At 54.2% G+C, this 24,837-nt stretch overlaps 1 protein-coding gene and 1 long non-coding RNA gene across 23 annotated transcripts in view; both read left to right on the top strand.

Moving 5' to 3' along the window:
* The first annotated feature begins 926 nt into the window (after positions 1–926).
* On the top strand, positions 927–12,926 carry LOC131811669 (uncharacterized). The gene is made up of 3 exons (XR_009346044.1): positions 927–1,155; positions 9,497–9,599; positions 12,734–12,926. It is a non-coding gene; the product is annotated as an uncharacterized LOC131811669 (long non-coding RNA).
* A 4,994-nt stretch (positions 12,927–17,920) lies between these two features.
* NCOR2 (nuclear receptor corepressor 2) overlaps positions 17,921–24,837 on the top strand; it is a 206,078-nt gene continuing 199,161 nt past the window's right edge. For 7 of the 22 annotated variants that reach the window (XM_059139540.1, XM_059139541.1, XM_059139537.1 and 4 more), the window contains exon 1: positions 17,924–18,031. The gene's annotated coding sequence lies outside the window, so the exon portion shown is untranslated. Of the gene's footprint in view, positions 18,032–24,837 lie in introns of all 22 variants that reach the window. The other 15 variants (XM_059139529.1, XM_059139522.1, XM_059139523.1 and 12 more) reach the window with 6 other exon arrangements.

The following is a 24,837-nucleotide window of genomic DNA, read 5'->3' as shown; positions in this document are numbered from 1 at the left end:
ACTGCTGCACTCAGGTCAAGAGGAAGCAGGAGGCCACACCAGGCCAGGGAACGGTCGTGTCCCCTGTCCCCGCCCTTCCCATCCTCCAGGGAACGACTCACCAGAACCCCTGCTCTTGCCCAAGCAGGGGGCAGCTCAGGACCAGCAGAACCTGAGACGTGTCCCCAGAAGGGGAAGCTCTGTGGACAGCACATCACGAAAGGGTCGGAGAAGAACCAGAGCCCCGGGGCGGTGGGGGGGGGGGGGGCGCCTTCCCCTGACTTCTGTCTTCACTGGGCGCCCAGGGTAAAAAACATGCAAGGTCACAAATGAATTACTGGCCGCGCTCTATTAGTTCTCTCTAATTCCTTTCTCAGTAATAAAGGGAAAGGTTATTAGCACAAGGTGGCTGGTAATAAGATAATTATGGTGCTGGCAGATAGCAAGAGTGAGGAGGCCGAGGCGGTGCCCCGAGTCTCGTCTGAGCGAGCGGTTGGTTCTGAATGATTAGGGACAGCGACAAAGCTGTCCCCAGCTTGCTGTGTTATTCATTCGGCCGATTTGCCCGGGCACAAATACCCAGGCGGATCCCTTTGAACTGCTGGGTCCTGCCTGCCTTCTTCCATCCCAAGGCCTGCGGCAGAAACACAGGGGGCTGTGCAAAATACAGACGCGGGGAGGTACCAACACTGAGGGTTTCCCGACTTCCCTGGACTCGGTCCCCTTGTCGGCGAGGCCGGGAGCTTGCTCTCTCTCTCTCTGCCGCTGGCCGGGCCCCCAGCTGGCCTCGCTGTGGGTTTCCACCTGAACGCCTGTCTCGGGCTGCGTGGGAAAGAAGGGGAAGTTCAGGACAGCGGCTGACCAGGCCAGGGTGTGGGGGAGGGAAACGAAGGGCCAAGGTTGTGGGTTTGAGGCCCGTCAAGGCCTGGGAGCTAGGACTCTTGCTTCCGTGCCAGCAGGGGGAGGACAGAAGGCATAAGGGACTCATGGCACTGTGCCCCTGACACAAAGCCCGGGAGGCTGTCCAGACCACAGTGACCGACTCATCCTGGTTTGTCTGGGACTTTCTGGGTTTTAGGACTAAAGGTCCCTGGTCCTGGGAAACCCCTCCATGCCAGGGAAACTGGGACCATGGTTTGTTCTGGTCTAGAGCCGAAGCAAGGGAGTTGCCTGGAGGTAAGGAGTGGGGGGGCGGCCCTGGGTGTCGGACAACACAGGGGCTGAATCCGGCTTCCACTGACCCTCCTCTGCCCCCATCTGCTTCCTGGAAAATGGAATAATTTATCTCAAAGCACACTGGGGGAAGGCAATAGAAGGAAACAGAGAAACTTGAGTGCCCGGAGTAGAGTGAGGTCTCAAACATATCACTGGTTTTTGTTGGTGGCAGAGAGATGATCGTGGGGAGGGGAGGTCCAGATGAAGGCCTTTTACAGACTGAAATTAGCGGGGACAGGGCTGCCCTTGACCTCCAGGAAGAAAACTAGGAATCGGAGGAACTCCCACCCAGGGATGTGTGTTCCAGCGCTATGGGAAGTGAGAAGCCAGTAGGGGGCTGACTGGTGGGTCGGGGAACACCAGGGCTGTGGATCAGCCTGCAGCTCTGGGGAGATCACCGACTCCATGTAAAACGGATGAGGGACAAGCTCTAGTTACAGATTGTTGAGGAACTCTTCAGGAGGCCAAAAAGAGTGGCTAGCGGGCTCCGTTCATGGGACAAGGAAGGGCGTCATTAGTCATCAGGGACACGTAAGTCAAAACCACAACGAGACGCCACTTCACATCCAACAGGACGGCTCTAAGAAAAACCTAAAAATAAATGTTGGCGAGGATGGGGAGAAATTGGAGCCCCCCTGCACCGTTGGTGGGAATAGGAAATTGTGCAGCCTCTCTGGAAAACAGTACGGCGGGCGGTTCAAACCGTTACATGCCTTCGGCTCGGCAGTTCTACTCCTAAGTGTGGCCCCGAATCACTGAGAACGGAGGCTCGAATAAATCCTGCACGGGCAGGTTCACAGCAGTGCTGTTCGCTATGGCCAAAAAGCAGAAACAGCCCAACGGTCCATCCACAGATGAGTGGATCAACAAAGTGTGGTCTCTCCGATCAGTGGAGTATATTTTGGGCATAAGAAGGAATGCAGTGTTCATATCCGCTTCCACCTGGATGAGCCTGAACAGACGTTTGCAGAATGGAAGACGCCAGGCACAGAAGGCCACATGCTGGGTGATTCCATTTATAGGAAATGTCCGGAACAGGTAAATCCTAGGAGCTGGAGGGGAGGAATGAGGAGCGATTGGTAAATGGGTGTGAGTTTCCTTCCGGAGACATAAGAATGTTCTAGAACTAGATAGGGATGGTTGCCGATGTCCCCAGTGTCACAAATGGTTAAGTTTTATGTCAGGCATCTTTTATCTCACATACACACACACACACACACAATAGCAGGGGGATGGGGTGGGGCCCCTGGCTGGCTCAGTCAGTGGAACATGGGACTCTTGATCTCAGGGCTGTGAGTTCGAGCTCCATATTGGGTGTAGAGATGACTTAAAGGTAAAAAAAAAAAGCAGGGGGAGGATACTTACCAACACATGTATGTACACACGTATGTCCTGGTGTCTGCCCGTAATATGTCTGGCAGGAAACACTGATGGGCATGGTTGTCTCTGAGGATGGGATTCAGGGGGCTGGGGATCAGGGAGGGGGCATCTCTTTAATTGCATATCTTTTGGGTCTGCTGGAACGTATTTTATCATATGCATGTGTTACTTTAAAAAAAAAGTAATAGGGTCTCCAGGTGACTTTTACAAGAAAAAGAACATACGAAATTCAGAAGGAAAAATGAGATGTCAGAGACAGACTCCCCGAGGGAGGAGATGGGGTCATGTGGTCATACAACAGGAAGAACACGGAATCATTCATCTTTGATGCAGCTCTGCCTTCACCACTGAGGCCAAACGTTCTTTCAAATCCCACGGGAGGAAGAGAGGTTCTGAAGAGAGAATTGAATTCACGGCTCTCCGGGAGATAGTAAGAAGGGACCCAGAAGAAACCGCTGGATGGAAATTGGAGCCTAAGATGGGCAAGGACTTCCATTTTCTAAAAGGGAAGATAATATGGATTCTGGAAACCCCAGATGGGAAATGTCTGACAGCAAGAGCTCTTTGCAGAATATTCTGGAACAGAGCTTTACACAGATGGCTTGTGACTGTTTAGAAGAAAATATGATAATCATGAGAAGCTAACACAGGTTCACGAAGCTACCTTGTGTCAACTCATGCCAATTTCCTGTTTCCGTGGGGAGACCACCCTGGTAGAGCAGATGGCCACTTAGGACCCTGCGCTCCTAAAGGATCTGTAGAATACTGGTTTTATTATCCTTATGTTAGGAATTATTACCAACTTCTAGATTATCTGCCTTGTGTTTTCTGCATCTGTTTTATCTGAAAATTCCTATCCCACATGTTTTTAAGTCATTTCCCCAAATAGTTGTCGATTTGTAAGCTACTCAGACTTATTTTAATAATCTATATTAATCAAGAATCTTTTGGTCACAAGGGAAAGAAATCCAGCTCAAATGGTCATAAGCAGAAATGTCTGCAAGTGATGAAACTGGTTTCAGGTATGGCTGGATCCAGGTGTTGAAGAGATATCATAGGGGATTTGAATCCTGCACAGATCCTGTGTTCGATCTGCTTTCCCTTGTATTTGGTTTCATTCTAAGATTGGATTTCCTCAAGGGGAGTTAGAACAGTGCCAACAGCTGTTGGTTTACCTCTTATCACCTTGGCAACCTGAACAGCCCCAGTATCTGGGTCAGCTCTGATTGGCCCACCTGGGTCTTATGCCCATACCTGAACCAATCACCATGATTGCTTGGGTTAGTCCATGTCCTCCATACAAATCACATTAGAGATTATTTCCTTTGGTGTAGGAGAGGAAAAGTTCCTTAAAGGAAAATTGAGATGCTACTATGGGGAAAAGAAGGAATGTGTACTGGTCAGGCAAAAAAGCCCCAGCTTAATCAAATTATGATTAGTTATGCAAATACCATGCACGGAGGATAGGTCTGAACGGCATCCCAAAGTCAAAATGAATCTGCTACTGTTTCTCCATGTTCCACCCCTCCATTAACACAGAAAACTAATTGGTAGCAGTCTGGCTCGGGAAAACTATATGGTGCTTTTGTGAGATCCGCTTGGGCATGGAGCACACAGGTGAACATATGCAAGGCTTTTCTGTCTAGAAGTGAATGCTGTACAGGAGAGGAAGGGGGTCTGGTAGCGGGAAAGCAGGTAGGGCTGAGAGCACAGATGGTCCAGGCATCACGCGATGTGACCTAGTCCAAGACAGAAGCTGTGGATGTCTCCCCTTCTGCACTCTGTGCTGGGCATGGTGATCTCCTGGGTGTGTCCTTGGCAGAGGTAAGACCCATGGCTTAGAGTCCTCCTGATCAAGGCAGGGCAGATATTTGGAGCTGGAATGTCAAGTAGATGTCGTGCAACAGCAAGCTGCCACTGTTGGCAACAATTCTCCATGATGTTGTGTTGTAAAGGATTAACAACTTAATCTGGAATCAATGGACGCGAGTGCTGGGATTGATTAGCAATGCCTGCCTGGGAATGGAGTGTAAAGGGATAGGAGGCACACCTTGTATTTGCTGCAATAACCAGGACTTCCCAAGGTTATTCCAGGGAGAGGGGCTTTTAAGAGGCCAGCCCAACAACTGAAGACAGATCTATTTCCATCAAGTGTTAAATGAAATAATCTCTAAGCAAATAGTACTTTTTATGCCATGTCTGTTCTCCTAAGCCTCTTCTCTTAGTCTACATTATCACAACAGGTGTTGGCTGTTCATTCGACTCCAGCCACTAAAAAAAAAGGCATGATAATAACGATGATATAAGACAGACTCCAAGACTTCAGTCATTCCTGAAAACCCGCACATTCCAGAAGCCAATATACTGATTCTATTGTTTAGGTAGTATTTTTCTTTTCTTTTCTTTTCTTTTTTTAAGATTTTATTTATTCATTTGACAAACAGAGATCACAAGCAGGCAGAGAGGCTGGCAGAGAGAGTGGGGGAAGCAGGCTCCCTGTTGAGCAGAGAACTTGATGCAGGGCTCCATCCCAGGACTCTGGGATCATGACCTGAGCCGAAGGCAGAGGCTTAACCCACTGAGCCACCCAGGCGCTCCTAAAGATTTTATTTATTTATTTGAGACAGTGACAGGGAGGGTACGAGCAGAGGCGAGGGCTAGAGGGAGAGGGAGAAGCTAACTCCCTGCTCGGTGTGGAGCCTGACGCGGGGCTCGATCCCAAGACCCTGAGATGGTAACCTGAGCTGAAGTCAGATGCTTCAGGTGCCACCCAGGTGCCCTTGAAACTATCCACTGAGGTATGTCATACATACAGAAAAGACACAGGTCTTTAGCGCATGCCTTAAAGAATTCGTGAAACAAACACACGGGTTTAATCAACACTCACTCCATGGTCTCTCAGCTCAGCTTTCCTAGGACTCCCCCTTCCCAGGCCCTTTTCCTATCACTGTCCCCATGGATGACCATTACTGTGACTTCTAATGACAGGTTAGCTTTGCTTGGTTTGAGACATAAATGAATGGAATCCTGCAGCTGGATCTCTTCTCTGGTTTTCCCCGTGCTGTTATATGGAGCTGCGGTCTTGTCTGCCACGGCATAAATACCCCATGATTTATTTATACGTTCCACATTGATGGGCATTTGAGGCAGTTTTTATTCTGAATAAATCTTGTCTGGACGTCCCGGTGCCTGTGTTTTTATGAACACATGGGCACATTTCTAAAGGGTACCTACCTGGGATAGAAATTGCTGGGTCCTCAGGCAGGCTCATGTTCAGACTAGCAGAGAGGGTTTTCCAAAGTGGTTGAACCATTTTACCCTCCCACCTGAATGTATGAGAATTTGCCCATGGGGGCACCTGGGTGGCTCAGTGTTTAAAGCCTCTGCCTTCAGCTTGGGTCATGATCCCGGCGTCCTGGGATCAAGCCCCTCATCAGGCTCTCTGCTCGGCGGGGAGCCTGCTTTCTCCACCCCCACCCCGCCTACTTGTGATGTTTGTCTGTCAAATAAATAAATAAAATCTTAAAAAAAAAAAAAGAATTTGTCCATACATTTCATTTTATGTATTTTGTTTTATTATGTTATTATGTGTATTTATTATTTTTTGGTGTAATTATTATTTCAAAGTTCAGAATAGTGCCACGTAAGCTTCTCCTATTTTATTTTATTTTAAAGATTTTATGTATTTATTTGACCGAGAGCAGAAGGCAGGGCAAGAGGAAGCACAAGCTGCGGGAGGAGCAGAGGCAGAGGGAGAAGCAGGCTCCCCGCTGAGCAGGGATTCCCGATGTGGGGCTCGATCCCAGCACCCCGGGATCATGACCTGAGCCGGAGGCAGACGCTTAACTGACTGAGTCACCCAGGCGCCCCTAAGCTTATTTTAAAAAGGAAATTGTATAGCTATCATAAAAGAAAAATCAGTATCACTGGCCACAAATAAGAGGTTATAATAGCTATTATAAAAACTAATAACTATTAGAAAGGTTCATCTAAAACCTATTAAAAAGTTCAGCACCGAAAATTACCTTGTGTGCTGTCAGCAGTGTGGACGTCACCCTTCAGGAAAGACGGGTTGGGGGTATTTCTGCTGGTTCTTACCCAGAAGGACGAACCTCGGCTTTATCAGAGTCCTGACAGCCTCCTCTGACCGGGCCCCTCAGGGATAGCTGAGCCCACCACCAGCTCCAGGGACGACCTCGATGGATCTGTGAGCCAGCCAATCTCCCTTCTCTGGGATGGGTTCAGAAATGTGCACGTGACCCAATTCTGGCTGATACGACGTTCACGACATTGTGTGTGGTGCAGTCACGCACCTGCAGGATGGCCCTCAGGGCCCTGAGACCCCAGCTCAGACCCTGCTTCTCTGCTGCTTTGCCCTGGGTAATCTGAGCCACGCCACTCCTCTTCTCTGACCCTCTGTCTCTTCATCTGCCCGGGGCAGCTGATAAAGGCAAAGGCGAGAGAGGTCCCTTATGCCAAACACTTAGCCCAGCCTCTCTCTTTTAGCAAGGACCACTCAGATTCTTGTTTGTTCTGGGTGGAATGCTCACTCAAGTCCTTCCACTACCGGCTTCTAGAATGGGTCTTGCAATGCAGTCATTTTCAGCAGCTTTTTGTTTTGAATTAGGGGGAGACTAGAGAAAAGTCTTCCACAGTCAAGGCAATGGAATAAGAAGAGATTTTCTGGGCCGTGCCCTGGGGAGGAAGCTGAAAAAAAGATAGTGGTAACTGGGCTTGTCGAGATCTGGGCTTTGCGTGGTCGACTCATGACACTGTCAACACAAGCCTGTGAACAAGGTCCCATTACTACACCCATTTTACAGATGGGGAAACTGAGGCCCAGAAAATGGTTCAGGGGGAATGTGGCAGAGCCTAGATTTGAACCCAAGCCATCGGCTGCTGAAGCAATGATCCCCTTCTTTCTTGCTGGGGAAGTCATGATTTTACCAAGGGGCCCATGTGTCTCTGTGTGGTTCAAGAAAGCGTGACACAACTCCAACTCTGGGGGTGTGTGGTGGTGGAGGGAGGATCTAGATTGATCTCAGGTAATTGCTCTGATCCTTTCCCAGAGATTGGTTAAGCCATGGGCATGGGGCCTAGGTCTAGCCAATGGGACATGATCGAAAGCTGGCAGGAGGCTTTGGGAAATTTCTTGTTCTCCATGCACCGGCTGTTGTATCTGCATGTGTTAGCTGGAGCAATGGCAGTCATTTTGTGGCCATGAGGCAATTCGGGATGAGAACAAAGCTGAGGAGGGAAGGATCCTGGAGTCCGCAGCAATGGCCCTTTTAATCAAACTAAGGACTCCCTCTCCTCCTGATTTCCTGCTGTGCGAATTAGCAAATGATCACAGCGTTTAAGCTGATTTGAGCTGGGAGTTCTGTTACTTGCATTGAAATGGATCTCATAGAATGATGTTCAGCTTTGTGCAGACAAGGATGTTCTCCTGTTTTGGTTGTCACTGTATCTCCTGTGTCTGGAGCTCTGCCTGGCACATAGTAGGTGCTCAATTACTGTTTGTTCAATGAAATGGTGCAGCAGAGTCACTGAAGCACACAAATGCAGGTTCAAACGATGAACGTAGCAAAAGCCCAGATCCCGGACTGTGACCACTGTGGGCCTAGAAGTCTGACAGTCGCAGTTCAGGGCTCAGCACTCTCTTTTGAGCCAGGTGACCTTGGGCGAATTCTTCCACCTCAGTTTTCTTGTGCATAAGATAGATCTGGAAGGCAAAATAATGCCTTCCCCAAAGCTATCCCCATCCTAATCCAGGGAATCTCTGAATGTGTGACCTGACATGGCAGGGGGGCTTTGTAGTTGTGATTAAGTTAAGGATCTTGAGATGGAGAGATTATCCTGGATTATCCAGGTGGCCCAGTGTAAACACTAGGGTCCCCATAAGAGGGAGGCCAGAGGGTCAGAGTCAGAGAGGAGATGTGAGGACAGAGGGAGAGGTTCAGGGGGTATGGAGGGCCACCAACGTCTAAACTCTGGAAAAAGCAAGGAAATGGACTCTCTTTAGGGCCTCCAAAAACAACACAGCCTTGCAGACATCTTGATTCTAGCCCCGTAGGGCTCGTTTCAGACTTCGGACGTCCACAACTATAAAGTAGTATGCTTTTGTCATTCAAAGTCACTGAATTTGGGCGGATTTGTTATGGCGGTGACAGGAGATTTATACCCCGAAGCTGATAATTGTGTCTCCTTCCGAGAGTCCTGGCAGGGATTTAGGAAACTCAAACATGGCCGTGGCATGTTGTGAGAGCCCTGCTAGCCATTACTGTTCCTCAGCAGTTCCAGCTCTAGCCATGCCTCTGCCAGGAAGCCACTCCCGAGTCCTCCACCTCATGCCCACCACCCCTTCCTGGTTACCGTAAATGAAAAGAGTGGCCCCAACGCCAAGTTAAAAGTTTTACATCAGTATCTCATTTGATTTCAGGCCCGTCCCATGAGGAAGAGGCTTACAGGATACCCATTTCACGGAAGAGAAACTGAGGCAGGGAGAGGTTTAGAAAAATAACGGGATGGGATGAAGAGGCCTGGTCCACCTGCCGTGGACAGCCTTCCTGGGCTTGACTTGGACTCGGATGGCCCGGAGAGCAAGACAGCCCGGGCAGCCCCAGGTGTGCCTTTCCATAAATAGCTTCAAAGGAATTACAGGGAGCACGAACGGAAAATGTCCCTGCACGCGGCTGCCAAAGCAAACTGTTTTGCAGGTACCAACGGGCTCCACTCCTTTCTCCTGGCCCAGACTTGTCTCCATGCCCAGCCCTGCAGGTCTCTCTGCACCGGGATGCTGGGGGTTGGGTCCCCCAACTCCGCCCCCCCCCGCCCCGCCCATTGCCTTCTGAACCTCCCTGGCATCCTTCCCCTCCTCCCTGCTGCACTGTCCTTGTCCTGACACAGCGTTTCTTTCCGCAAGGCCTCCTACCTCACGTGCTCAGACGGATCACCGTTCTGAAATGTGACCCAGGCCAGAGGACGGTCCTGCGGAAAACCTCTCAGGGTCTCTCCAGTGCTTGCAGGTGAAGTCCGGACTCCTTGTTGTGGAATACAAGGACCTTCATGTTTGCTGGGCTCATCCAGCCTACCTCAGGACCTTTGCACTTCTCCTCCCTGTCCGAAATGTCATTCCCATGGATATCCTTGCAGCTGGCTCTCTCTCTTCATTCAGGTCTATGCCCCATGGTCACCTCCCCAAAGAGGGCTTCCCCAGCCACTTTCTGCTTTATTCTTCTTCCTTCAACACTAGCTGAAATTACAATACGCCATTGTATGCTGATGTGTTTCTTTGTTATCTCTCACTGGATATTTCATCCAAGACAAGCAAAAGGTGAGAAAGCAAGTCCAAGGTGACAGAGAGGGAATGGTCAGTACAAAGGCCCTGAGGCAGCATTGTAGATGTGTTTGAAGAGGCCAGGGCAGTGGAACAGTCAGGACGGGGGAAGTGGGGATGATGAGGCTGGTGGGGGGTGGAGGGGGGGTGATCTTGCTTTTCTTCCCCCTCCTGCATAGTCTAGCAAAACCAATGCATTCTGAGCTACGGGCTGACACACTGGCCACGGTGGGGCCAATGAGCCATATTTTTGCCTCGGGGGACATCAAGCCTACACCCTCTGTGGCTGTTTATTCCATCATTGGTCTTGGTCTGAATGCCTCCTCCGAGCAGTGGAAATCACAGTCACCACAGGGACCCAGCTGGGTCTTAAGGGATGGTTGAGGGAAGCTTCCGGTGCCAGGCAGAGCTGGACTTAGATGCCAACAGCTCGCCGGTGATGGCATCGGGTTGGTGATGGAGCTCCCTGAGCCTGCATTCCCTCCGCCGCACGCTGGGAACCGTAGGAGCGCCCGTCTTCTCAGGTTTGTCGGCGGCTCCCTAAGATACAATGACGAGCTTCCGTTTATAGAGGACCTACTACGGGCCGGACACGGCCTGCTCTATTCACAGTAATTCATTTTCATGGTAATCCTCTGAAGGGGGATCTGTTGTTTTTCCCCATTTTACAGATTAGGAAATAGGCTCAGGAAGATTGAATAACTTGCCCAAAGCCACGCAGCCAGGCAGCGTGGCTCCACAGTCCTTAGGCTACATAACATCTCTAGATCCGTAATCCCTGGAAATGCTCAGCTAGCCCAGGGCGCATTATAGAAAGAGCTCTTGAAGAATGTTCTTTAAGATTCTGAAGGGTCCCAGAAATTCGGGGTCTCAAAGGGTATTCCGTTATGTTTGCTCACTGAATTCCTGAAACCACCCCTTAAAGAATCCAGCCCATTTTGCAGATGAGGAACACTGAGGCTCAGGGAGGGAAAATGAGCTGTCCATCCTACCACACTCCAGCAGCACGGAAGACACCGAGTCACTTCCCATGGGATGGTCTTTGCATCTGCCGTTCCTTCCACTTGGCACGCTGTGCCCTCACCTTCTGGTGAGGTGCCTCCTTCCCAACCTTGGGAAGCAAGAAGTCTGGAGAACATACTTGCTGGCTTCTGCTTTCAGGGAAGGCAAGCCAGGAAGAGCAAGGCGTGACAGTCCCCAGCTGCTCTGCCTGTGGGAGCCCAGAGCCACGGCTCTGGCCCAGGGTTCCGTCCAGTGACTGAATGAGGTGTCAAATTTGGGGGCTGAGCCCAGATCTGTCTGACACAAAATTGGATCCTTCCATTTTAACTCACTCTCTCCATAGTTGGGCGTGTTGGGCCCCCACTTGACAGTGTAGAGCCCCAGACACTTTACGCATGCCGTGCTGGCCTTTGAGTCATTCCTGAGGGTGCTGAGAAGCCTGGAGAGCCCCTCTGAGTCAGGTGAACCCACCATGGTGGCATTTTCTGCATTTAGATTTTAAGTACGTTCTGCACTCAACGTAGGGCTCGAACTCACGCGCTGAGATCAAGAGTCACACGCTTGGCGGATCGATCGCCAAGCCACCCAGGTGCCCCAGAAAGGCTGATATTTTTTAATGAGAATTAGGATTGACTCTGCTGGACAGGAGCCAGTGGGGACCAGGGAGAGACACATGTGCCTGGCTGTGAGGCTGCAGGTCTTCTCAGCTATGCTGGGGCCTCTGGGCTCTGATTGCTCCTTGATCGGGGACCTGAGCTCTGGCCCACGGCAGGACGGGCCAGGCCAGGGCCCCTTGGAGAAGCAGGTCATGCAGCTGCTCCCCAGCTCTTCCTCCTTCCTGGGGCTTTTGTCGGCTTCCCAGGCCTCACTGGGAGGTCAGGCCACCCAGGGGCTAATTCCTGACATTCTCCGGAAGTCTGAGAAATAGCAAATGTGATGTGAAGAAGCTGGAAAGGAGACCTCCTTGAAATCTCAAGGAAAAACCCAGAAGTGCTCACAGGGAACGTCCAAAACCAGATGGCCACACTTGAAAGAAAGAAAGAGAGAGAGAGAGACACACACAGAGAGTGGGAGGGAGGGAGGGAGGAAAGAAAGAGAGAGAAAGGAAGAGAAAGGAAGTAAGGAATAAGACAGAGAGAGAGAGAGAGAAGGGGGGAAGAGGAATGAACTTTCATTCTGCATCTTTAAATATGGGGCATGGGCCATGGTCAAAGCCAGTCACCACCCCCTACCACAACTCCAGCTCCCAGGCATCCCCTCTACCCAGAGGCAACCCAGTAGCATCTCTCAAGTGTCCCGTCCCCCTGTCCCCGCCCCCAGGCTCATCCGTCCCTCCTCACCGCCACTCCATCTTGCTCTCATACTGGTCTCCTCCTTGGTCCTTGAAGGGGCCAAGGGCCTTCCGATGCCAGGGCCCTGGCACAGGCTGTGTGCTCTCTGCCCAGATACTGCACGGATGCCCCTCGGCAAGGCCGCCGCTGACCTCCCTACCCCTGTGCACAGTCTTCCTTTCCAGATTTTTTTCCTCTGCGAGCGCGGGCTGTCTTCTAATACATTGTATATTTATTCGGTTTTTCCTTATGTACCGCCCTCCCCCACACCCTTAGAATGTCAGCTCCATGAAGGTAGGGACTTTGCTTATCTTGGTCACTGCTGAATTCTCTCCGCAGGCCACGGTGCTTTGCACACAGTAAGCTTTTCTTTTGCACACGTACCACACTACGTACCAGCCCGTACTTGCTTCTGTGCTTAAACAATGTATCTTGGACCTCTGCCCCCCACCCGGTAGAACGTACACCGTGTTCTCTTGCTTGTCCACAGGTGCCAGACTTGTTCCACTGGACAGACGCCCAGGGTCATGCTGCCAGCTCCACTGACGCCTGCTTTGGCAACCCCAGCCTCTGGCCACCAAAAGCGAGGCTGCAGGGACCACGGTCCCCACTGGATGTCTCCTCTGATGTTGCCCTCTCTGGTCCCAGCCCTCTGGCGCATGAGAACAGAGACTCAAACAGAGGCCCTGGGGTGTGGGTGGGTGGGGGTGGGGGGGCCAGGAGCACACTCCAGAAATGCAGCCTGGGGAGAAAGCGAGTTATCTTCAGAGATGATCGGACCTATCAGCCAGGGGCTTGATCTCATTCTCTGCTTCCTTCTTTTTGAAATGCACGGTGTTATCAATAAAGGTGCACACATCAGAGAAAGCGGGGAGGGTGACGCTGCAGTTTCTTTTAGCAAAAAGGGTGCAAGGGGGCTGGGCGACATCGTCCGTGATCTGTTTGCAGGACTGCAAGATTGGAAGGGGACTTCGGACTCCATTATTCCGGAAACGCGGGGATCTGGGGAGATCCTGACCCCTCCAAATCTTCTGTGTTCTGACATGTTGCATTTTTTTGAACACCAGAGTATTTTTCTTACCCCTCTAAAGGGATTTTAGTGCACGGGCATCGATGCGCACGGGCATCGATGCAACTCCCCACCTCCCCACTGGAGGCCCGGTCCTGAGGGCTGGGCTTGAGCTCCTTCGCTGTTCTATCCGACAGTGCCCAGCACTCTGTAGGCAATAGCTAACTACATATTAAATAAATAAAGCTCTGAGGCATTCATTGAAAGCAGGCTTTCCCTCCTCCTGCTTATGATTTTGCAAGAGGGTCCTTTGTTCACTAAGGAAGTTTCTAACTTCCTGTGCCCATTCGACCCCTCTATTTTGGGTAGGGACCACCGGTGGCTGAGTGGAAGATTGGCCTGAGCAGCACCTACACTTTGTAGGTGGTCACCTACCGCTGAATGCCGGTGGTCACCGGCACCTGCTGAGGGCAGCCCACCCAGGCATTTGGTGTTTGGTTTGGCTGACTTGTGTTTTATTTTTTTTTAATTTTTATTTTTTTAAAGATTTTTATCCATTTATTTGACAGAGAGAGAGAGAGATCACAAGTAGGCAGAGAGGCAGGCAGAGAGAGGGAAGCAGGCTCACTGCTGAGCAGAGAGCCCGCCGAAGGCAGAGGCCTAACCCACTAAGCCACCCAGGCGCCCCTGGCTGACTTGTGTTTTAAACCAAGGGTGACTAGGACAGCCTGGGAACGGGCGTAGGGGTGTACCACAGGCCCCACCTGTCTCTGTTACTCACCTCCCCGTCAGTCCCTGGCTTGTGGTTCCTGCCAGGCTCCGTGGGCTTTCAAGTGTGCAACCGTGGTTTAAAGCATGTCTAAAGTATGAACTCTATATGTAAAGATTTTCCCTGTGCATGTGGTTCTGGTGGGCATGCAATGTTTGTCCTGTGAATGTTCATCAGGGTGCCTTTTGGGGTATCCTGGTAGAGGCCCAGAGAGTGAGGGCTTCCCTTTGCTTGTGTTCTGAAGGCCAGTCCAAGGCTTGTGGGGATGCTGGGGGCAGGGAGGCTCAGGTCATCATGCCCTCTGGCCTGGGCTCTCCTCCAGGCCTGTCCAGGTGGCATTCTTTCAGGGCAGAGAGTTTGATCAGACATCATGGTTGTCCATATGGACTCTTAGCTTGAATGGGTTTCTCCTGGGTGTCAGGTCCGGGGTTGGGTGCTGGATCCCCCCCACCTACCCAGAGGCTGAGATGGTGGAGAGAAGTGAAGACTTGACCGTGTTATACGCCAGAGGGACAAGTGCTAGACAATTGGGATGCAGGAATCAATCATTCCCACCTGAGTCCGGGTTCTGCAAGGCCAAGCCTGATACCCAGCCAGTGCCTTCCGTGTTGCCTGAATTCATTATTCACTGCTCATTTATTGTCAACACTTTTTAACTGCTGTCTATTGTGTGCTGGCGATACAGCAGTGGGCTAGACAGATGAGGTCTCTGCTGTCATGGACCTGACATTCTGGTGACAGAAGACAATATATGTGACAAATACTCAGGATAATTTTAGGTGGTGATAAATGGTGAAGAAAATATATAGGGTAATGAGTTAGTTAGTGCCTTGGGAGTTTTGATAGAGGATCAGGGAGAGCCTCTCTAAGGAGGTGACATTGAACTGGGACCAGAAGCTAGAAGACGGCTCTCTAAGGCAGAGAAACAGCCAATGCAAAGGTCCTGAGGCAGGAATGAGTTTGACTAGTCTGCTAATTATTTAGAAGGGAATGGTTGAATGATTCGAAATTATAGTAGGAACATAGCCTAAGGGCAGAATTTGTCCCTTGGATTTCTCACCTGTTTCCAGCTGCTCGGGACCCATGTACTGTATGTGGCCCAATGTCCTTGGGCGAGTTCCCTTGATCTTAATCTCTTCACCTATGAAATGGGCATATTGACAGTCTTTCCCTCACGGTGAGATGTTTGGGAGGCTCTGAGCTAGCATTATTATTAACCCCCATCCCAGCCCAGTGTCTAAGGGCCCTCCAGGGAGGCTCTTTGGGGCGGAGTGTTCTTTGGCAATTTTTCAAAGCTGTTGTTCCCATTAGTTACATGAGAACCCCTGAGGCTGCTTGCTGCTCAGAGCCCAGTAGCAAATGGTGCAGTGCTGAGGACTAGCAACGGGGGTGCGGGGGTGCTGGGTACTGATCTGTGGCAGGAGGGGAGGGGCGTGGGGGGCTCCGCGGGTAGGCAGGGGGGTGGAGGGGAGGAGTTCGGGAGGGCAGGGACTCAGCTGAGACTCGCAGTTCATCCCTTCGAAACCCCATGGTTTCTGGCGCCCATGTGGAATCACTAGCAGAAGGTTCTTAATCTCTCTGGGTCTCAGTTTCCCTATCTGTAATGTGGAGTCCATCCTAGGAACCCACCCTCTGAGGGTTTCTGGGGGGAACCTGTGAGATCCTGAGGACATGTCCTTATATTTTTCCGTCTGTAACATGGCTGGTCCGGAGGACACTGACGTTTGAGTCCGTCCTTGGCTTCCTTTGAGGGGTTTCCAAGTGACCCATGCGACAATCCCCCTGCCTGTCTGCCCCACTCCGATGTTCACAGCCTCAGCCAAAGCCCCCGGACCACCACTGGGAGGCAGAAGCTGGGCAAGGGAACCTCCGAAGACGGTACCCCACACCCTCCTCCTCCAGTGCCAAATCCCAGAGCAGATCTCTTTGAAGTGCAGATGTCAGGAGCGGTCTCAGGTGACACAGGGGGGCGGGGAGGAGGGCTGAGGAGGGCTTCCCAGGCCCCCTTCTGCCCTGCCCTCTCTTCCCCCGGCCCTTCAGAGGGCTAGGCCTTCCTTCTGCCGGGCTGGCGTTTTGCCTGTGGATTCCCACGGTCTGGTTGGCAGCTGTGGAGCTGGTGGGGCCAGGATGCGAAGGGGCCGCTGATGTCCCCCTTCTCGTTCCAAACCTCTCTTCCCTGCACACGCACTTCCCCTTTTTCCAGGTTTTGGTCAGCCCCAGGTGCTCCCTCTTTCCCCTCAATAAAAAGAAAACGAGCAGCCTGAGGGGGCAGAGAAGGACAAATTGCTACAGGGGAGGCGGGCAACACCCCGCCTGCTGGCAGGAGGCACGCGTGGGGCCCCTGGAAACCGCATGGCCGCCTCCCCACCGCAGCCATTCCCCACTCCCCCTAGGGGTTCTCAGATGTTGGCAGATGGCAGAACTGAATCTGCTGAGACTTCGCTCCAAAAAAGGAAAGCTGAACTGAAAACAAAAATTCAAACTCTCCAACATCTTCGGGGAAAGGAGAGGAGGAGGGAGGCTCCAGGCCTGGGGCTCCCAGTGCCCTCTGCTGTTTTAAAAAAAAATCTCCCCTAGCTTGGGAGGGCCACCTGGGAAGGGGTCACCGGGGACGCACAATCGGCAGGGGGCCAGAAGGGTTCTTGTTGGAGATTGTGAGTTCCTGGGAGCGGGCCCAGGACTGTTCACGTGCGTGTCTGCGACCCCACATGCTTGTGCCGTCTGGGCTTGTGAGGGTGTGTGTGTCCCTGTGGATGGTATCACAGGCTTGCGGCATCAAGTCCATGCATTTGTGTCCCCTGGGGTCTCCAAATGGGTGTTCCCTCAACCACACATTATGGAGTCCCTACTGTGTGAAAAGGCCATGTAGAAACAGCCAGAAATCCCTGCCCTCGGGAAAGAGACATTCTGGTGTGTGTGCCTGACTGCGTGTGCAACTTGTGTGTACGTGTCCCGTGTTTACCTGTGGGTGATCTTACACTTGAGTCGATGCCCCAGGCTACACGCACGTCTGCGGTGCGCTGTGAGTTTCCCCGTGCGATCACTGGGCCACATCTGCTGTCCCGCGAGGCCCAAGGCGCGTAAGCCCGTCGCGGAGACGTGGGCTCTCTACTGTGTGCTGCAGTACTGAGTGGGCTCCCCCACGCGCGTCCCTGCGCATCGGCGGGTGGCCCTCCCCGGACGCCCCCTCCCTACCCACCCACCACTCTGGAGTTATCATTTAATAGCTGAAACGCGATTCCAGTTAAGTATCTGGGGGCTGAAGAGGAGGAGGAGGGCTCGGAGCCCCACAGGAGAAGGAGGAGGGGTGGGACGGGGAGGCGCTTTCCCCCTCCTTCCTCCTTCGCGGAGCTGCTAAAAAGAAACGGCGTCGCGCCCAAGTGTGAGGGTGGGTGTGTGTGTGTGCGCGCGCGGGGGGGGGGCAACGTGAGCGCGCGCGCGCGGGTGCGCCCAGTGCCCGGGAGGCGACGCGGGCCCTTTAAGGAGCCCGAGGGGGCCGGGCCGGGGCGCGTCGGTGCGGGCGGGGAGTCGGGAGCTAGGAGGCCGAGCCACCGCCTCCCGGGCTCCCGCCCCGCCCCCTCCTCCCCCTCCCGCCACCGCCGCCGCCGCCGCCGCCGCCGCCACCGCCGCCGCCGCCGCCGCCGCCGCCGCCGCCGCCGCCGCACCGCCGCCGTCGCTACCGCCGCCGCCGCCGCCGCCGCACCGCCGCCGCCGCCGCCGCCGCCGCCCGGGAGCGGAGCCGCGGGCAGGCCGGGCCGCACCGGAGCCCCGCGTCCGCGCGCGCCCCGCCCGAGCCGTGCGCCCGCGCCCTGCGACGCGCGATGCGCTCCAAGTTGCGGGCCGGGGACCCTGGGCAGGCGCCCTAGGAGGCGGCGGCGGGAGGATCGCGCCCCGGCTGGAGGCCGGGCCTGCTGCGCGCCCCCAGCCCGTTCGGCACCGCCACTTGCCTGAGCGCCCCAGCGGCCCGAGCGCGCCCCGAGCCCGGGCGCCGCCGCCGCCGCCTCAGCGAGGTGAGTTGGGGCCGGGGGTCCCCGCAGAGGGCCGGGGGGAGGCGCGGGGCGCGCTTCCGGGGGATCAGGGGAAGATCGGGCGGCGCACGCGGCGGAGTTGGCGGGGCCCCTGCACTCCTGAGTTTGCGCTCTCGGGGGGTGGCCTGCTAGGGAGCGAGGCGCCCCATAGGCACTGCGGCCCGCATGCGTCGGGGCGCTGGGGAACTTAGGGGAACTCCAGCTGCCCTGCGAGGGGGCGGGAAGGAGGGAAGTGGCGTGGGGGTGGACCGGCGGGGGGACGCCCTGGAATTGCGCCGGGCAGCCCCCCCACCGTGTGCCCCGGCCCTGTGGGCATGGCCGCCTTGCGCCTCCCTCCTCCCCAAGTAGACCCAGGCTTGGGGGTGACACTGCGTCTTATTTTCCAGCAGGCAGCGCGGGCTTGGGGAGCCCCTGGAGATGGCACCCCGTGCTCCCCGGCCTGGCCGCTCTGGAAGGGCGCATGGCGGGTTCCGGCCAGCTGGGGCCGGGGGCTGGCGGGGGCAGCTCCTGAGCGAGGGAGCAGAGGGCACTGGGTGGGGGGGGGTCCCCTCCGGGAGAGGCGCCCCTCGTTCCCCCCTCCCCCGCGGGCTGGTGTTCCTGCTGTCTGGGCCTGCCTCCCGCGGCTGGTGACGCCTCATTGGGCCGCCTCCTGGTCCCTCCCCCGGGCTGTGCGGATACTTGGGATGCCACTAGTTTGGGAAGTTGGAATTCAGAGCTGATCCCACTTGGGCTGGACCCGGAGGCCCCAGGCCCTAGTGCTGGGGGAGCCTCCCCGGAGACCTGCAGTGGGGGGCACTCGTGGGGCGCGCCTTCCTCACCCCAGGCGCTTGCAGAAAAAAGCCTGAGGGAGGGAGAGAGGGCAGGGCGGGCGGGAGGAGGGAGAGACATGCTGTACCTGTGAGCTGCCGTCGCCCGGGCCCAATTAGCGTGGGGCGCCCGGCGTTATTTTTACATTGTAGGTTTATTTTTTTGGAAGCTAGTGTCCTCCCGCCGCCTGTCGCGCGCTCCGGCTCGGCTCTGCGAGGGTCTGGTGCAGGGAGCGGAGGCGGATCTGTTCTGTCGGCTCAGCCTCCTCCCTTCCTCCCCCTCCTCCTCCCCCCTGTTGGTGAGAACTGGTTTTATTATGATTATTTTTTTTCCCCCTTTTGCAGATTTGGAGGAAGGATGTGTGAGGGAGGGCGGGGGGGGGGGAGGTGGGAAGGGGAGAGGAACCCTGTGGGCTGGTTGGGGGAGTTCTCCACACGTTGGGATGTGTTATCGGTGGCCTTGACTTTGCCCTTTTTTAAAAAAACGAGATCTGGGTCCTCGCGGCTGCTTTGATACAAGGGGCTCTCAGGGCCAGGCGCGAGCTGGGAGGGCGTCCCAGGGCATTGTTGTGTACCTCGTCGTGGGTGGCCTTTTTTTTTTTTTTTTTTTTTTTGGTTTTGGATGTGGTGGGGGAAGCAATCAGAGAAAGGAAGAGATGTGAGCCTGGATAGCCAGCCTTTCACTGCCTACTCTGCAACTCAACTCCCTGGGTTCGAATCTTTCTTTTGTCACTTTCTTGGCAGCGTGACCCTGGACAAATTACTTAACCTCTCTGTGCCTTAGGCTTCTCAGCTGCAAAGTGGGGTACCATATTCCCGAGTTCCTAGGGTTGTTGTGAGAACCGAGAGTGGTAATCCCTAGAACGTTATTTGTGTGAATGTTACTATGACCACTTCGTTGTTATTATTACTATTACTAGGTTCTAAAACTTGGACTTTAATCCAACAAACTAGAGATCTTGAGAGACGGGGCCGACTTGCCTTTTGCTGGGGAGTGGGGGATCTAGTGGAGGAAGGATGCTTTCTTCTCCCCAGCCCCCACCCCGCCCCCCACTCCGCTTTTCCCGGTGGTGCCTTCAGCCCATTGAGCAGATGCAAAGACCGAGCCTGGTGGAGGGGTGCGCGCAGGTCCTGGAGCAGGTGCCGAGCGGTGAGGGTATCCCGGGCGCTGTCTGGCTTCCCCGCCGCCGCCTTGTCCCTGCTTGGAAATTTACCGCCGCCGCCGCCGGGTGCCCAGGGAGTCTGCGGTGCCCAGACGTGGGGGCGGGAGCTGAACGGGGGGCCCCAGCCCTGGCCTCTTCCCACTGAGCTATTTATGCTTGCTCTGGGATCAATACTATTGATAAATCCATGTAAATGGTAATGTGGCTGTCAGGTCCCGGTGAGGGATGGAGACCCCTCTTGGGGCTGCCCGCATCTCCCCCCTCCCTGGGCGAGGGTTCGGCTACGTGGGAAGGATTTATTTGGCATAATCCGTTCTTTTTCCCCAATTAATAATACTTATACCACCTCCTAAAGATTTCTGGGAGCTCTGCAAATTCGCATCTAGCTGCGACCCTAGGAGGGCAAGGATTGTTCTCCGGGCAAGGGGGTGGGGGCTCTGCTGGTCGGGGCACTCACCCCTGCCCCCACATTGGAATACCGCCCCAGGAGTCCGGGCCCCCAGCACCTTGCCTGCCTTGCCATTCAGGCTGCGTGAGCAGGCTGCCTGGCCGGGACACCCCCCCCTCCACTCCTCTGCCTCACTGTGGGGTGTTCTCTGTTCCCAACCCCCACCTGAGGCCTGTTGGGTGAGGTTGTGAGATTGGGGGGGGTCCACCTACAGAGAACCCAGCCAGAGGAGCTCCTGTCCAGGAGAAGCAGAAGCGGCCCAGGCAGGAGAGCTCAGCCCTTCCCTCCCACAGCTCTCCCCGCGAAGCACCCCCACGGCACTCTGCCTCTGACAAGAGAGGGTTGAGAGCTTTTATTTGTGTCTGTTTTTCCCTTCTCTGTTTCCTTTTCATGTCTCAGACGCCAACAGCCGCCTCCCCAGGTGATACCTCTGAGGGAACAGCTTGTGGGAGCTGGTAATTCCTGCTCCAGGGCCCCCGGGGGAGGGTGCCAGGAGGGGGTCTGGGGAGGGCCAGGGGCCCAGGGGCGGGCCAGGCTGTCATCTTAGGAGGCCTTGTCCCATGGGGGTATGTTGGGGGGGTCCCCAGGGACATGATGCTTGGGAAGGGTCAACTGGCATCCTTTGAGGATCCTTGGGGGTTGGCAAGGGATTTTATCCCCTGTCAAGCAGTGATACTGTAAAGGCAAATACTGTACAGAGACCCCCCCTGCCATGTCAAACGCTCACTGTGTGCCAGGCTGTGCCCTCACCAGGAATCCACATTCATTCACTCTTGGTACCGCGCTGTGAGGTCCTTGCTCTCATGATCCCATTTTATAGATGGTGAAATGGAGGCACAGAGTTTAGTGACTTGCCCAAGGTCACACACTTTGGATGTTGGAAGGAGGGCGAAGACCTGGAATTGATGGTTCCTGGTCTTGCTGGTGCCTCTGCAGCTGCGGCTGCACAGGTTAGGAAGAAAGAAATTATGTTTCTTATTGGAGCAGCACCTATAGATCTTTGCCCCAGGGGGCAGGAGACTGAGAACCTGTTCTCCCCGGGATTTGGGGAGGGGGAAAGTGCCTGCGGCAGGCCCAGGGTTTCTTTGAAGTCTCATTTTATCTTAAACATTCATGCAAATTTGGCATTGGCTCTGGCGGCTGTGTTTATTTTGAAATGAAAACATGGTTTTGAATTATTTAGCAGGGCAGATAACGGGGCTCCAGAAAGTGGCATCTAAGGAGTGCGGCCTGGAGTTTCCTGCACAGGGGGCCGGGCTGGGCTGGACGGCTCTGGGACGTTTCTGTAGCAGGAGACCTTGAGAGGTCCCAAAGAGGAAGGCAGCTTTTTTTCCATTTTACAGATGAGGGTCCTGGGGCCGGGCCAGCCCAAGATCCCGGGCCAGCCCAAGATCCCGCAGTAGTGTGGCTTTTGCTGACAGTGATCAAAATCATCATGGTTACTCATCTCCCCGGGCTCAGGCGAGGCACCCTGGAGAGAGGCTCTTTGATTTCCTAGAACCGTAAAGAATCATCCTCAACACACAGTAGAGGACAGACCAGGAGTGTTTAGTCTCTGATCCTCATTGGATCAGGTTCTGATGCATTCAAGTCCTGACTTAGCCATGGACACGTGGTGCGCCCAGGGGCTGGCCCCTGCTTCTCCGAGTTTGGGCACCCCGGTCTGTAAGATGGGCGCATGGCTCACGGCTGGTGGGGTCATGGAGAGGATTACAGGGCAGGAAGTGTGAGCACTGGGTTTGGAGTTTGTGTCTGCAGCTTTCAATTGTTATTGACTCTGGGCAAGCGGCTTAACATCTCAGAGCCTCAGTCTGCTCATCTGTAAGATGGGGATGGTGTCTTTATTGCTGTCAGGACCCAATCCCGATGTGTGTCGCCAGAGTTGCTGTTTATTATTTTGGCTTACCCCTTTGGATCGTCAATGCTTCGCTATAGAAGCATTCTACAGGGGATCTGTGGGGTACTGGGCTGTCGCCGACGGGTTGGTTCCATGTTTCCTCTGTCTACAGGGCTGCTTAGAAGGCGGGTGCTGTAACAGAGCAGGGTCTTGGGGTCCCTACACCAGAGCCCTGGTGGCCTGGCCTTTTTGCCTTCCAGAGAGAAGGCTCCTTTTCTATTGGCTGGTTGGTGTGATTGACAGATATTTTCCACCCCCTCCCTCTGTCCCTGGAGGCTGAGGTTTTGATGACATGGGTCTGGCGGACTTGGAGGGTTTGGGCAGCATGGAGAGTCGGGGAAGGGGTGACACTGGGGACAGAGGGGATCTCCTAGCTGAGGGCCAGGCTTCCCCTTCGCCTGGGTGCAGGTTCCAGAAAGGGCTTCTTTGAAGTCAGACCTGGGTTCAAATCCTGCCTCCATCAGCTAATGACTCAGGCAAAGTCTCTGACCTTCGAGCCTCGGTTTCCTTATCCTTAAGGAGGCAGTCGTGCCCACTTCTGAGGACAGTGTGGACCAGCAGTGTGCGGTCCGCTTCCGGCCGTGGGGGACAAGTGGTGCGCGCCCGCGCTGCCTGTGGCCACCTAGCACGGGGGGGGGGGGGGGCTGTTGAGCTCCTGAAATGTGGCTAGCGCGACTGAACTGGTTATTTTATTTCATTTTAATTAACTTAAATTTAAACAGCCACATGTGGCTGTGGCTAATGGCTGCCTGATCAGACAGCTCGGGTCTGGAGGGAGGGAGTCAGAGTCTGTGCATGGGAGCTGGGCTTGGCTCTTAGCATGGATTTTTTTCCTTTTCTGTGTGTCTTGTCTCTGCCCAGTGCCAGCGTGGCACTGTCCTATCTGGGAGCCTCCCCCCACCCCACCCGCCCGACAGCCCCGGGTTGACCCTAGTGCCGACCAGGCTCCTCTGTCCTCTGCCCTTCTCCTGCCCAGGCTCCTGATCTTACTGTCCCCTTCCCGTCCCAACCAGCCTCTGGGGCCGCTCCGTGCAGTCGACCTTTCTGCGACGTGGGGGACTGCGGGGGGAACATTCTAGATCTATCCTGTCCAGCACCATGGCTGCACGTGGCCCTGGGCACTTGAAGTGACTGCAACCAAGGAACAGAATTCCATTTTTTAGGGCACCTGGGTGGCTCAGTGGGTTGAGCCTCTGCCTTCGGCTCAGGTCATGATCTCGGGATCTTAGGATTGAGCCCCGCATCGGGCTCTTTGCTTAGTGGGGAGCCTGATTCCTCCTCTCTCCTCTCTCTCTGCCTGCCTCTCTGGCTACTGGTGATCTCTGTCTGTCAAATAAATAAAATCTTTTAAAAAAAAAAAGAATCCCATTTTTTATTTTATTTTAATATTTTAACTAGCCCCCTGTGGCCTGTGGCCACTGTCCCCTTTGGGCGGCATGGTTTCAGTGCCTTGCCTTCTCTGTGGACTCAGACCCAAACGTGTTTTCAGACCACGGGCGGAGCCTTCTCTTCTTGGCCCTAGAGGCAGTAGGCCCGAGTGTCCCCGAGGCTGGGAGCTCTGTGCCCAGACTTCCCCACTTGTGTCCCTGCAAAGAGAGGGCAGCCCTCGCTCCTGAGGGCTGAGCTCTGGGGCCTGGACCTCCAACCTGGCTGGGCTCACAGAGGGGATCGTCTGCAAAGCCCCCTTGTCTGTTTTCATGAGTGCACATAGGTAGGAAGGCCTGCTGCTCATAAGTGTTCCATAGTTTTTTCTGCTACATAATTAATGCATTATGTAATAACTAGATTAATTTTTTTGTTGTTGTGGGGGGGGACATAATGATGCTGTCTATTGTCATTGGAAAAATAGAAGAAACTAAAAAGTAATTCACTCAAAATTCTCCGCCGCCTGTTTGGGGCTTTATAAAAACGAACTTTTGTGAGAGAAACCGCACGGGTCTGTTAGGAGGTTCAAGCAGCTCACAAAGGCGTCCAGGGAAGTCGTCCGGTTTCTGCCCTCCCAGTCTCTGCCCCCCCGAGGCAGACGTGCACAGGTAAAGTTTCCCCTCCGAGACACTCTGGGCCTCTGCCTGCCTTCGATGGACACGAATAATATCACACCTTGTTCATGTCTCGCTTTCGTCCCCTAAAATAAAACGTATCTTGGAGCTCATTCCGGAACACATAGAGCAGCTGTCAGCAAACTTCTGCCCACAGGCCGACACCAGCCCACCTCCCGTGTATTTTTTGGGATGTGGGAGGGGCAGAGAGTGAGGGACACTCTTAAGCAGGCTCCAGGCCCAGTGCAGAGCCTGATGCGGGGCTCGATCTCATGACCCTGAGATGGTGACCTGAGCCAAAATCAAGAGTCAGAAGCTCAACAGACTGAGCCACTCCTGCGGCCCCCACCTCCTGTTTTTCTGGGGTGTGCAAGCTAAGAGTGGTTTTTGTATTTTTTAACGGCTGAAAAAAGAAAAAAACCAAATAATATTTTG

Source organism: Mustela lutreola, chromosome 11, assembly GCF_030435805.1.
Source record: "Mustela lutreola isolate mMusLut2 chromosome 11, mMusLut2.pri, whole genome shotgun sequence".
Classification (NCBI taxonomy): domain Eukaryota; kingdom Metazoa; phylum Chordata; class Mammalia; order Carnivora; family Mustelidae; genus Mustela; species Mustela lutreola.
The sequence above is the reverse complement of the archived record's forward strand: the minus strand, read 5'-3'. Positions and strand labels throughout refer to the sequence as shown.